The 13,961-nt window shown below is 42.5% G+C and overlaps 1 long non-coding RNA gene across 1 annotated transcript in view; it reads right to left on the bottom strand.

Annotated features, from left to right (window-relative positions):
- Positions 1–208: 208 nt before the first annotated feature.
- Positions 209–13,961, bottom strand: part of LOC147579057 (uncharacterized) — a 42,127-nt gene continuing 28,374 nt past the window's right edge. The window contains exons 4-5 of the long non-coding RNA XR_015253128.1: positions 2,287–2,425; positions 209–554 (exon numbers count right to left, since the gene is read on the bottom strand). This is a non-coding gene — a long non-coding RNA (uncharacterized LOC147579057). The remainder of the gene's footprint in view (positions 555–2,286; positions 2,426–13,961) is intronic.

Here is a 13,961-nt window from a genome sequence, read left to right as displayed (position 1 = left end):
GTGATAGATTCTGGATCAGTTTTGGGTAGTGAGTTAGATTTTTCAGTTTGGGGTCATTGCTCTGCAGAGTGGAAGAATGAGGCATTTGAAGAAGTGAGAGCCTCTTCGGGAATAGGCATGTGCCCATGATGGAAACCCCATGAGAAACATCTACTTATTTGATATTTCTCCCTTAGGCCATAGAAAGAATCATGAGCAGTGTACAGACTTGAGTTTTGTAATAGGAAAATATGTTGTTTGTTTCTTGAATTACCCTAGTTTTCAGACAAGACCAAAATACCTCTACTCCTTTGTGTTGACACAATGTAGAATGGAAGGTCCACACACTTGACTGAGGTGTGGTCAGACCCACATCAACCTCTTGTCTGATCCTATGAGAAGGGAGAGGAACCCATTAAAGGGGGTTGACTGGGAGTTCCCAGTGGTGATCAGTGAGGAGGGGCAGAGGCCCATGGCAGAATGGGAAGGAGAACAGGGTGCTAAGAAGCAAGTTCCAAGTAGAGAAGTGATGTGAAGTATATCTCCCCTTCCAATATGTTCTTAGAAAATCTGACCTGTAGGAGGGGAAGAGGAAGAAAGGAGGATACTTGAGTTAGATCTTTCTTCACTAAAGACCAATAGAACTGTTATTTAGTCACATGGTTTCAAAGATAGCAAGTTAGAGTGAATCTTATGTAACCCTTTGAGTCGGGCTGTGCTATATCAACAAAGGTAGGAGAAGATCAGGCATTGAGCTTTGTTTGGTTGGGGTCTTGGCTGGAGTGTCATAGGTAGGTGGCAGAATGTGTTCAAAAGGAAAGCCAGAAGTCTCAGCTTCAAGGGAAGGTGGAGTCTGGGCTAAAGTGGGGGGGAGGGGGGGAGGAAGGTCTGGCCATGAGGACAACTGCAAGTATTAGCCACAGCAACGTGGAAAAATATCCTGGAGCATGCTCTAATATGTCTAACTTCTAATGCACTAACTTTCATCTCAGAACCACATAAACAGCAACGGAACAGCATTTACTTTTTTAAAAAATTTTTTTAAAATTTCAATTAATTTTACAAACATATATTGGATGCATCATATATGTCTTGTCTTGCACTAAGCCCTAGAGATACTATGCCATTAGAAGGACATGGTTTCTGCTCACACAGAGTCCACAGTCCAGGGACATGATGGAAAATCAATACGGTAGTGTAACAAGTGCTTCGATGGAATATGCATAGATGCCCTGGACTCATGGGAGGGCACACAACTTAAACTTTAACTGGGGGAGGTGGTGTTAAAGAAGACTTCCTGGAGGAAGTGACATCTATAAAGAGGCTTGTTGGATGAGAGGCTATCAGCCTGGAAAATGGGTGTGGGGTGGGAGATTGTTTCAGACAGATGAATCTTGACTTGAATGAGAACCAGAGACCAGAGGGAGCCCTGAGTAGCCTGTTATGACTAAAGAACACTGTGCCCATGGGAAGTGGCTAGAAAACAGAGGCAGGAGTTAGGGACAGAGCATGATGGATTTTATAACCAGCCTATAAGGCAGGTAGCACTGTAATTTTACACTTGCGGCCAATGAGCTCAGTGGGTTAAGTGACATGCCCCAAATCACACAGTGGGTGGCAGAACTGGGATTAGATATAATATCTGCCTCACCCAAAGACAGAACTACCTTTACATTATTCCTCTGCATGTTTTTTTTTTTTAATTTGGGAAAAAGTCTAATTAAAATTTATACCCGAATAAACAATGTCCATCTCCAATAGACCCCTCTGCTCCATTTTGACACAGAAGTCATTCCCTCCTCTATGGATTAAACAGATTGAAATGCAGTAAAGAATATTCTTCTCTGATCCTGATGGAGGCAGCAAATCACTGAGAACTCAGCTCAGTTCTCAGGCCTAAATTGTTGCAAAAGCCAGGCTGCATTTGAATTCCAAGTGAGAGTCCAGAGAGAAAAATGCACAGCGGTTTCTTTCATAAACATTTTAAAGGGACTAGTTTGTTCATCACCTTGGTTGATTAGGGTCAGAAACTTGACATGATAAGGCTGAATATATCAGAAAAATCTATGTTTGCTCACTGGCCCATGTTCCTGACTAGTCTTCTCCAGCTCTAACTTTTCTGGATTTAGCCCTTGGTATATGAAAGTTGGTTTTGAAGGGTGTGTGTGTGTGTGTGTGTGTGTGCGCGCGCACGCGCGTGTGTTTTGCTTCTTTTCCTAGTTTGGGACAAAATCCTGCATAATTGTGGCATTTAACTACCATTAAGTGAAAAATAAAGTTTGCTGAAAACAATGAGTGTTGTCATACCTCATAAGAACTCACAGTACTTCCATCCGGATGCCTCCTTCTTGGGTCAAATATCTGCTGACGGTCTTTTCATTTCACCACTGGACCTTGGACTTCAGTCACTCTATGTCTCCCTCCTTGCTGCACTGCAGAGCCCAGCCTGTATCGAGAAATAGGCAAAGAATGTCTTTAGGGCTATCAACCTTCCTCTTCTTCCTCTCTGTGTGGGGCCTCACACCGAGTGGCTTAGGTACCCAGCGCCATGTTGAATGTTCATCCTCTTCCATCAAAATGATGACTAAGAAAGAATCTCAAACTTAATGATTAGAAGAGTGGAAAGAGTGATTATATTGATAATAGCTTAGGCTTAGTGCATACTATGTGCAAGACACATGGTGCCCAGAGTTTTGTGAATGTTGAGTTAATGACTTACTCTAATAACTCTCTGCACTAGAGAATATAATTATCCCTCTGTGTTACAGAGAAGTTAGTTTAATTACCCAAGGTGATGTCAGTAGAATGTTGTAGAGCATGGTTTGGACCCACAGAGTCTGGTTTTGTCCACGATCTTAGTTATTATATAAGGAGAATGGGAAAGATTCATTGACCAAGATGTTGAAGGCACTGTGCGAGATACCATAAGCACTATTTTACTTAATGCTCCTAATGAGCTTTTGATATAAAATTTTATAACCCCAATTTGCAAAAAGGAAGGCAAGAAGTAAGTGACTTGCTGAGCTTTCACAACTAGTTACGTGGTGGAGTAGGAATTGGAATGATGGTCTGAATGATTGCAAATTTCATGTTCTGTCCACCGTAGCACTTCAGGATTCAGACCATCAATCACACACTAAATGTCAGATTAAGTGTCAGACTAAGTGCCAGTCTTTTCAGATTTTGTACTTTAGTATCAGAGTATTAGATTATTGCAGCCATGATCACATGGGGTTGGAACTTTGGGTGGCAACTAGGAGGCAGGACAAACATTGTGTTTGGGAATTGGGGGAGTGGGCACTGAGATAATCTTGGATGTAGAAGTTACAGTTGGTAGGCTGGTGACTACTTGGCCATCCTGGCATGCCAGCTTCACCCAGAAGCTTTTTCTCTTCAGTTCGAGCCTGCTGTATTTGCCTGTGTCCAAGCCAATAGTTCACAGCCTCTCCAAAGGAGCCCTGTCTGAAACTAAACTCACCTTTACATCCTCCCCCAGGTTTAACAGTGTTGCCTAAGCTAGAAATGCCTTTTTTTTTTCACCTGTCACAAGTAATGAGTCTTTGAGTTCTATGAATTCTGCCTTTTGCAGACATTTCCAGTCTATTCTCTTATACCTCATCACTCATCTTATGCTTGCAAGGTCACTCATCATCATTTGCCTACATGATCATAGTTGTCTCCCAAGTGACCTCCTCTCTCCTGGTATCTCTCTCCTCTAATGTGCCATCATTGCTGCCCCTGGCATAATTGCCCTAAGATGGAAATCTGATCACATCACTTTCTTGTTCAAAGTCTGTCAGCGATGGGCCCCAAGCACTTATGTAATATTTCCTCAAACTTCAGGCTATGGTCTTTAGTAAAGTGCTCTTGGGGCTGATGGGTTCTCTCAGACATTTTTAAGCATCTTTTTTTTTTTTTTTAATTTTAAGGACAGTTTAAAATGTAAATAGAGGCATCTTCTAGGACATTTAATGACCACTTGTAATCAAGGAGCCAAGTTGCCCTATTTTTATTGTCCCAGGCTACCGAGAAAGGAAGTGCAGTTGACGCACAGGCAAGGGATGTGGTGGCCACGTGACATCACCACAGTCTCTTTTGATGACAGTTTCATGCTAGTTTGACTAGAAAGAAGGATTGGAAGAGTTAGTGCATGGTCATGTAGGCATGCTGAATTAAAAATAACACACATGCTTGTAGTGAGTGCCGTGTTCACATGCCAGTAGTCATTTGCTTCCAGTTAAATAATAACCTGCGTTGCCTCGAGTGGGTTTTGTTAATTTGAATTAGATTGGGTTTTATTTTATAAATTTGTTTTGGTTTTATTATTGTATCATGGTTATAAACATTGGGAAATTATACCTGGTTTGTGTTTGTATACATCTGGATGATGTTGTAATAAAAATAAGTTGTGGATACATAAGAATAGGTGATACGTTCTCTTTTAGAATATTTTTTTAAGTTTATTTATTTTGAGAGAGAGACAGAGAGGGTGAGAGGGGGAAGGGCAGGGAGAGAGGGATAGAGAGAATCCCGAGCAGGTTCTGCACTGTCAGCCCAGAGCCGGATGTGGGGCTCGAACCCATGGACCATGAGATCGCGACCTGAACTGAAACCAAGAGTCAGCCGCTTAACCGACTGAGCGACCCAGGCACCCCTCTTTTTTAGAATACTGATCAACACAATTTTCCACACCATGTTCAGGAAATAGTGACCTGTGGGATCAAGTGCAAATTCCTTAGAATAGCACACGAGGCCCTTTGTGTGTTCTCTCTACCACTCTTCAGCCTCGTTCCTGCACCTTCCCCCCATACCTGCTCCTCCTTACTTGACTAGAGCTCCTTGGCAGTAGAGATGATTTCTTATTCGTATATGTACCTATATGTGGACAATGAGTGAATGTTTGTAGGACAAATGAATGAATGAACATGTGATGGGAGGTGAGAGGAAAAGGAAGGCCATTCCACAGGCTTAATGGCCAACTTCTAACTTATTTTATTTTATTTTATTTTATTTTATTTTATTTTATTTATTTTTAAATGTTTGTTTATTTTTTTTTAGAGAGAGCTCAAGCAGGGGAGGGGCAGAGAGAGAGGGAGACACAGAATCCAAGGCAGGCTCCTGGCTCTGAGCTGTCAGCACAGAACCTGACGCGGGGCTTGAACCCATGAATTGTGAGATCATGACCTGAGCTGAAGTTGGATGTTTAACCCACTGAGCCACTCAGGCACCCCTAACCTTATTTTAAATAAGGTTCCTTGTTTGGCTCCAGGCTAGGACACATTGCAGCCTCTCTCATTTCCTCAGCCACAATTTACTGAGTAAGTCATTTACAGGCAGGCAAGGGAGAGAGGAAGGGGAAGGAGAAGGAGTGATGGGGGAGGGAAGGGGAGGAGAGAGAGGGTGAGAGAGAGAGAGAGGGAGAGAGAGTCAAAACTAACACTCATAGGGGAAGGTCAGACGCAGCCCATATCCCGAGGGAAGGAGTCATCTCCACATGGTGTTTTCAACTTGGAAATTCTCAGAGGATCAAAGAGAGACTGTTCACATTGCCAGTAGTCCCAGAGCATATCAGCTGCTCTTCTCCCTCTCCTTTTTAGCTTCCAAAAGAAGAATGATTCATTTAAACAGACTTTTATGTGTACTTTATTTTTAGTCCAGGAAGTATTTGCTTTAAATATTGGTGTGTGGAATGTGAGTTGAGATCAGCTGATAGTCAGGGGCAAACAAGTGCCCGCAGAGGGGCGTAAGTAACTTAGCAAACAAAACTGCATGGCTTAGTATGACCTCTAAGGTCTCTGTCAGTTCCAGAATTCTGCTTAGTCAGTTCCTATTTACTGAGTGTGAGTCAACTGCAGTGGGTTTCTGCCATAACATCATTCTCATAAGGAGGGTTTGGGTGTACTGTGTGGCCAATGTCATTCCCTACAACAGAAGAACTTTCTTCTTCCCTTTCCCTCCTTCTTTCTTTTCACCATTCAATAATTGCTTCATGTGCCAGGCACCACACTAAGCCTGTCTAGCCATGGATCCTGATCAGACACAACAAAATTATAAGACAGGTTCTTCTTGTATCTGCATACAACTTTATGTAGAGATAATGGGGCACCTGGGCAGCTCAGGCAGTTAAGTGACTGTCTCTTGATTTCAGCTCAGGTCATGGTCTCATGGTTCACGATTTTGAGCCCCACATTGGCCTGGGTGCTGACAGCAATGAGCCTGCTTGGGATTCTCTCTCCCTCTCTCTCTGCCCTTCCCTGGCTCACTCACGCTCCTCCTCAAAATAAACAAACTTAAACAAAAATACACTTTACGTAGAGATAATTTGGTTGTGACAAAAGAGACTGTCAGTCTTTGTTTGTTCCCTAGAAATTTGCCTTTTGATGCTGCATCTGGAGATGAGGACACCTGGGTCCTCCCACCTCCGGGACCTAGAGCAACTCGTTCACCTCTTTTGACCTCAGATTTTTTTCCTCTATAAAATGATGGTGGAAAAATACCTGCTCCTTTTTACATGAAGGGCAGTGATGAGGATTCCAATGAAAACAAGACGATCTGTATGAGGGAGCTATCAACTGCATCAGGCACCGAACAACCTCATGGGAGGGTTACTGTTCCCAGCATGCCTTTCCCCCACCCCTCTCGTTAGAACACTGCATCTTCTATAAGTGAAGTGATCGACAAATAAGGCGTTAACTCCATACTGTTAAGTAGTCATGGTGAATATCTTCCCTCATTCTACCAAATAAAGGTACTCAGAGAGAAGGAGGCTAGAGCAGGGACACCTCTGGACAGAGGGGGCAGGCCACCACTGCTCCTGGAAGAACTGGCCCGAGGGTGTGCACCGTGAGTGAGGGCCACCGTGGAAAGACCCATTTCTCCTTCGTCTTCTGAGCTGCACGGATAGATGGGAAACAACCGAACGAGGGCTGTCTGGGCTTGCTCGTGTCCCTTTCCTGAGCACCTTCCCGTGGACAGCAGTTGTTCAAAGGAACGACACAAACTCCCAGAGAGTTTTGATTAGTTATATTTTCTCACTGCGCCCAAATGGTAAGACAAAGCCAGCCTCTGTGTCTTGGGGCTGTATGTAAACACTCTGTTCTACATCACAGTGATAACTCGGCGAGTTTGTAACTCCGTACTGCCTGGCCCCCAGCCCGCTCCCTTCCCAACCCAGCTTCACAGCTGCCTTCTGGTGTGGAAATATTTCCTCTGGGGAGGAAATATTAGCGCTTCAATGTGGAAATAAAGGGCTTTCCCTTTGATGTAAATATCCACTTTGTTCCTTACTGTTAGGAAATGCCTATTTCCTCTTCAAGGGAAGAGACCTACCCTACTGGTAATGGAAAGTACTTTCTCATTGCTATTTTGAACCTCATATTCAGGCTATTCCATTCATTCAGTCATCCCTTCATTCACTCACTCGTTTACTTGTAAATTGAGGGCCTACTATGTGCCAGATGCTGTTCTAAGTGCTTGTAATAAAGTAGTGAATAAAAGAGACAGGGTCCCTTCTTTTATGAAGTGGGAGGACACAGTCAATAAAACAAACAAGCCTGTGTACAAAACAGCTTCAGACAGTGAATGAAGGAGAAAGAGTGACGCGCTAGAGAATGACCAAGGAGGGGCATACCTAGGAAGGCCTCTCTGAAGAAGTGCATTTGACCTGAGACCTGAGGACAGGGGGATCTGGGACAGAGCAGTCTCTGTTAGGGGAACTCAAGTGTGAGGGCGGAAAAGGCCCAGCTCATGTGCTGAGAAATTAGTGCTGTTTCACTGACATTGAAACAGCTGGGCATACAGACTCCCAGATGTTTTCTGCTCCCTAAGCCATGTCACTTAAACCCGTAGGTTTAAGAAAATGGGCTGTCTACTTCGCTGCTGATTTTCTCCCCTTTTGCCGGGCGTTTTCTAACAAAGAGAGTAACACAGATGGTATAACGGGCTTCAAGTTACTGCCTTTCCTCAATTACCCCTGTTTCTAGCTAAGCTCCCTAAACCTTTGCAGAGATCTCTGTCTACAATGCTTACTGAAGCCAAAATTGGTATACAGTTTTTCCTAACTCTTCCCCCACCTCCTCCTCTACTAGACATTGTGACCTTTAATCTTCAGACATAGACCTCAGTCTGGGAACTTTTAATGGGATTTAAGAATGCCCATTTAAGAAAGGACACCTGTGAACAGACACCAGCCTCCTGGTTTGTATTGATGGGCTTTATCAAGAAGAATTGGGAGTGAAAAAACTCCCTTTATAAGTCAGTGATGTAGGAGAAAGAGAAGCAGCTTTCAGATAGGAAAATTATTTGCTAGACGTTAAGAACTATCTTACTTGCAATGTAATGCCCCATGAGAGCGTTCTTATACAAGTGCCCCAAGATGCCTAAAAGAAATTGCCTGGTGACGTGGCCTCTCTCCCTCCATCCTTTTTCTGTTTATGTGCCCATCAGTCCTGGGAGTATTTAAAATACATAGCAACCAATTTTTCCCACAGAGTTAAATTAAAAGATATAAGGAACCAGGATGCCCAGGTGGCTCAGTCAGTTGAGCATCCAACTCTTGATTTCAGCTCAGGTCATGATCTCATGGTTCGTGGAATCAAGCCCTGTGTTGGGCTCTGTGCTGACAGCATAGCATGGAGCTTGCTTGGGATTCTCTGTCTCCTTCTCTCTCTGCCCCTCCTCTGCTCTCTCTCTCTCTCTCTCTCCCTCAATATAAATATATAAACATTTAAAAAAAAAAGGCATAAGGAACCAAAGAAAATATTCTACAACTCATATCACACAAAGTGGGTGTTGCAAGTGCACGAGATTTCTAGGCCAATTCAATTCCAGAGGCTCATTCATCTCATCAACAAGTAATGACAGAGTTCTCTCTGCCTCCTTGTTAAAACCTGTCCCTGAAGTCCACCCAAGGGGCTGACTTTGATCTCCAAGTTCTGTGCTGTGTACATCTTTGTTAGGATGTGTTGTTCATTCCTACTTTAGGACTAATTTCTGCATACATCATTCACTGATTCATATTTATCAAGCATTTACTATGAACCTGCAGTGTGCAAGGCTCAGACAATACCAACCTACCCACCATTACAGATGAGTAAATATGGCTCTTACTCAGAGGAAGCTTGAAATTTACTAAGAGGCACAGACCAATAGGCAAGAGTTACATGGGGTGACAAGTGCTTTAATAGAAGTAAAACAGGATGTGTGGGGAACACAGAGGAGGGAAAGGAGGGATGCTACTATTTTGAAGAGGGGCAGAAAAGCCTCTCTGTGCTTCTGCCAGTCTCCTCCTCTAGGTGCTTCCATTGCCTTTTCTTCTTTTTTCCTGACTCTGCAGACCCACAGGCCACAAATCATTACTGCTCATTTGGTTGACTTTCTAGGTAGTTTGAAGACATTATCTTTTCACCTTTCCTGTTCCATCTGCCTCATTTTTGCCAAACCAAGCTTCCCTCCTAGCCTCCTCTGGCCACCCCACAACAAATGACCAATGACTTCCTGTTTATGGGAACACAGGGATACTGTCTCAGTGGGACAAGGATTTAGGGATGTTTTCCCAGGACTTATGATGCCTCATGCTCCTTCTGACATATCTAGGTTAAGGGCTTAGGTTTTATGGCTATGGGGAAAATTCTCTCTCTGAAGCTAACAAGCCTGTATGGGAATAAAATAAGCTCCTGAGGCTTCATTAGATCTGAGCTCTAACCAGATGATATAGGGTAGAACTAACAATAATAAATCAACTATTAAAATGAGGAGATTTGCATGCATTTCCAAGCCCAGGACCTGGTATACTTACTAGAATTTTAATAATATAAGCTGTGACCTTCAGGACTCTTATTACACATTGACTGACGATACTAAGTAGGGAAAATGCATTAATAAAGTCTATTAGATACTTCTGAGGAGAGAGCAAGAGTTTTTTCAAGACGAATAGTATTTCTGTGACAACTATCACAGTTCTTCTCTTATTCTTTATGATTCTTACCCAGCCCATGTCAAAGGCAATGAATGAGGAGTTTACACCTTTGCTGTATTCTAGAGACCTTCTTCCTTTTACAGAATCATTACGTTGCTCAGTCACCCATTGGTCACTCATCGGCTTGAGACTAAATATTTTTATTAGGTTTTGATGTTATTTCTTCCTCCACCCACACTCTAGGGGCAACTCTCTCTTTATCTCTAATTTAGGCCTCCTCTGATAAGTGAGCACAATAGTGCTGATTGAACAGAAATCTCAGATGAGGGCCTGAGTCATCCTAGATAAGGGCTCCAGTGGGGTAGAGCTCTGGCCGGGGTGCCTCTTCTTCCATAGAAGTGCAGGGTGTCCTCAAAGAACCCCTGGCCTCAAAAGTCTCCCATTGATCTCCAGAGGCCAGAATTATTTATTTTATATATAACTCTTAGTAGGGGTTATTATATTATATAATTATATTATTATTAATATAGTTATATATTATATAATAGTTATATTAATATAATTAACACAATCAATAATACAATTATAATATTTATATAATTATAATTAATAATATAATTAATATATTAATATAACTATTAATAGGGTTTTTTCCTGTAATACCCCAATAATATATGTTCTTTATAGAACAGTAAAAAATAAAGGCCAAAAGTATAAAAATTAAAGAAAATTCTTAATTCCAACCTGCTTAGATTATAACAAACATGCTTGTTGACCTGTATTCTTCTGGACTCTTCAGTATGCATTCTACCTGAGTAGGTGCACACATTTTAAATGTCTACTATATACATGTTGTTTGATTATTTTTTCTCTGTTAATTCCTTATTATGGACTCTTTTTAATATTATTACATGTTGCTCTATGTCATTTTAATGGATGCATAATAATTCATTATGTAGAGAGATTTAATGAAACCACTCCATTGTGGGATAGAGTTTCCAATTTTACAGAAGTCTATAATAGACATTTCTCACAGAAAAATCTTTGCAAAGCGTCTCTAGATACTTATCTTCAGGAACATTTCCCTGAGTCAAGGTAACTTGGATGTTTTAGCCCATTTTGGCTGCCTATAACAAATACCACACTCTGGTGGCTTATAAACAAATTTGTTTCTCATTGTTCAAGATCAGAGTAACAGCATGGTTGAATTCTGGTGACAACCATTTTTTGGGGGTGGGGGGTTGCAGGCTACCAACTTCTCATTGTATGCTCACATGGTGGAAAGCAGAGGGCAATAACTCTCATGACTCTTATAAGGGCACTAATCCCATTCATGAGGGTTCTGTTCTTATGACCTCATCTGATTACTTCCCAAAGACCCTCACCTCCTAATATCACCACATTGTGAGTTATGGTTTCAACATGGGAATTCTAGGGGGACTCAAACATTCAGTCTATAACACTGATTCATCTATGACAAGAGAGATTCATAGTATAGATTCTCAAGAAGAAACTCAGTGATCCTTTCTTTGCTGAAATGTGAAAATAATAATACAACCTAATTTAACTTTTCCCTCCTCTCATATTTACTCCTGCGAATCAATTAATGTTTGAACAGCTCCAGGGTTAGGTACTCAGTATGTTTACATAGCTCCTTATAACTCACAAAAAATTTCACGTACAGTATCTTATGTTAGCCCCAGAATAACCTATACAGTAGAACAGATATTTTTATTATCATTTTTTTTCAAATAAGAAGGCTGAACTCAGAGGGGATGAGTGACCCCTCTAATTTCTGCTGCTGGTCCACGGTAGAATCTTGGTTTCTGAATTCAGATATGTGGGGGGTGTAGGTGGGGGTGGGAGTAAAGGTCTTTTCGCAAAGCTCTGCTGCCTGCCTAGTATGTTATGTCACTCCCTTGGTCAGGAGAGACCAAAGCTAGATGGCCTTCACTTGTGGCTAGATGGGGCACATCTATTATTTCATTCATCAGTTAGTCCTCCCTGACTGTCCTTGAGGAGGTGAGTTTAGAACTGGGGATGAGGGAGTAGGATAGAGGCCATGGGATTTAGATCAGGAAGAAACGGCCCTAGGGGCACAGCTTAGTGTGAGGCAGAGGTGTGTGTAGGGGGAGGAGGGAAATGATGATGAGGGTGAAGGGTGTGCTGAAATACACCTGGCCCTGCCAATTGTCACTGTTTGATTGGTGCCATGGCGGTTCCTGACTTTGGGCTGGACACAGATAACTGTGATAAATGTACTTCTGTTTTATCATGCTCTTACCATTAGAGTGTCAAGAAAGTGAACACACATAGATCACGATGGAGAGAAGTCAACCTAGATGTATTCGTTTTTTTCCCTTTTAAAGTTTTGCTTGCTTTCCCCTCATTTGAAACTGCTTCTGTGATGTCACAGAGATAGCATTTGCAGCCAGAAAGCTGTCACAGAAGCAGCATTCTTCAGGACACAGAGCCTTTGCTTTTATGAGCACACACTGTAGAGGGCAAAGACCTGCCAACCATCTGGGAAATGCCGAGCACTGGGTTTGACGGAAGGGTGGCAAAGACGCCCTCTGGTGGAACTCTACTCATCCTCTAATCTGCCTGACAACAGACTATATTTTGTAGCTCTAAACCAATAGTTATTTTCTTTCCCTGAATTTGTGTTTGAGGGTATTCTTAGAATATTCTGAGTACAATTCCTAGCTGCTTTTAATATCCACCACGAGCTGATAATTTCAAGTCAGTGTGCAATGGAAAAGGTTGCATTATTTTTTTTTTTTTAAAGGGTCAGATTAAATGTGAATTGTCTCCCACGCTGGCATGTTGGTTAATTATTTTCATATTTTTGTGCAAAGCCTCACAAAGTATGGTTTTGCAATGAGCCCTTTTTTAAAACCACCTCTCCCACCTGGGTGGGATTTAAGCAAAGCTCGGGCAGTTTGGGGCTATTTTTAGTCCTGATTAATTATTAGGCCAAGATAATTCCGAGTTTAGCAGCTTACTTGAAGGAGTCATGACAGCTGGGCTCTCAGGGCAGCCTCCGGTCAAAGCCGACATCTTTATGAAAAAAATGGTGCTTTCCCTGCTCGTAGGGGGAGTGCAGGGGCAAGGGGAGGGCACATTCTGTGAAAAGTAGTATCAGCTTTGCCAGCTTGGAGCTAGTGAGTGGAGGAGAAACTGCTGATTCAGGGGCCTGCAGACATGGCTGGTCTCACCGCATTGAAACTAGGTCACTAATGACACATGGCAATAAGCCAAAAAGCCTCAGCCAGGATCTCTGAACCGTCCACTGGTGGCAAGATCCATTTTGCTGGAACTCCAGAAAGAAAGCAATCTGCCTGAATTTGTTTAGAACCACCACAGGATTGCAAAACACACATGCTCAGATTGTGATCTCACTCCCCCTTCCTTTATTTTCTGAAGCATTTAAGTTGCTTGTTTTACGGTTTCAGTTTATCCTGTTTCTATTCCCATGCGCTGAAATAACTCTGAAGCTCCTTGTTGGTTGGTCGGTTGGTTGGTTTGTGCAGCCGAGCTGATATGGTTGGTCTTTAAAAATATCTTTTTAATGAAATTTAAATTAAAAAAAAAAAAAATTCGTCTCCACCGCTAAGTGGCAGGGAGCAGAATGGAGACGAGAATGACATTACCCCCGTTGATTCCGTCTATGATGACACTGAAATGGTTCTGACCCGTCTAGTCCATACCATAACAATCTTCATGAAGCTGTCCATCTCTGTGATTCTAGCGGGAAGGGTCTGGGGTTGCCATTACAGGATAAAACAGCATTCTACTTTATTTTGGGTAGTGTCACTCTGGGTTGGTGTTTTCCATTTCTGTCAGGAGTTCCCTGAGAAGGGGAATTGTGGACAGGAAGTCTGGGAATGGCTAATGATTCAGTGCCGAGCTTAGGCCAGAGAATCCCAAACAGAAATGAGCTCTGTCGTCTCCTGCAGGACCTGCTAACACCCAGATTGCTGGGCCCAACGTCCCAAGTTCTGATTCAGTAGATCTGGAAGAAGGGCTCAAGGTCATGTACAGGCTGCTTTTAGGCAAACAGACT

The sequence above is a fragment of the Puma concolor genome, chromosome B4 (genome assembly GCF_028749965.1).
Source record: "Puma concolor isolate L17-30 chromosome B4, mPumCon1.1.hap2, whole genome shotgun sequence".
NCBI classification, from domain to species: Eukaryota; Metazoa; Chordata; class Mammalia; order Carnivora; family Felidae; genus Puma; species Puma concolor.
The sequence above is the reverse complement of the archived record's forward strand: the minus strand, read 5'-3'. Positions and strand labels throughout refer to the sequence as shown.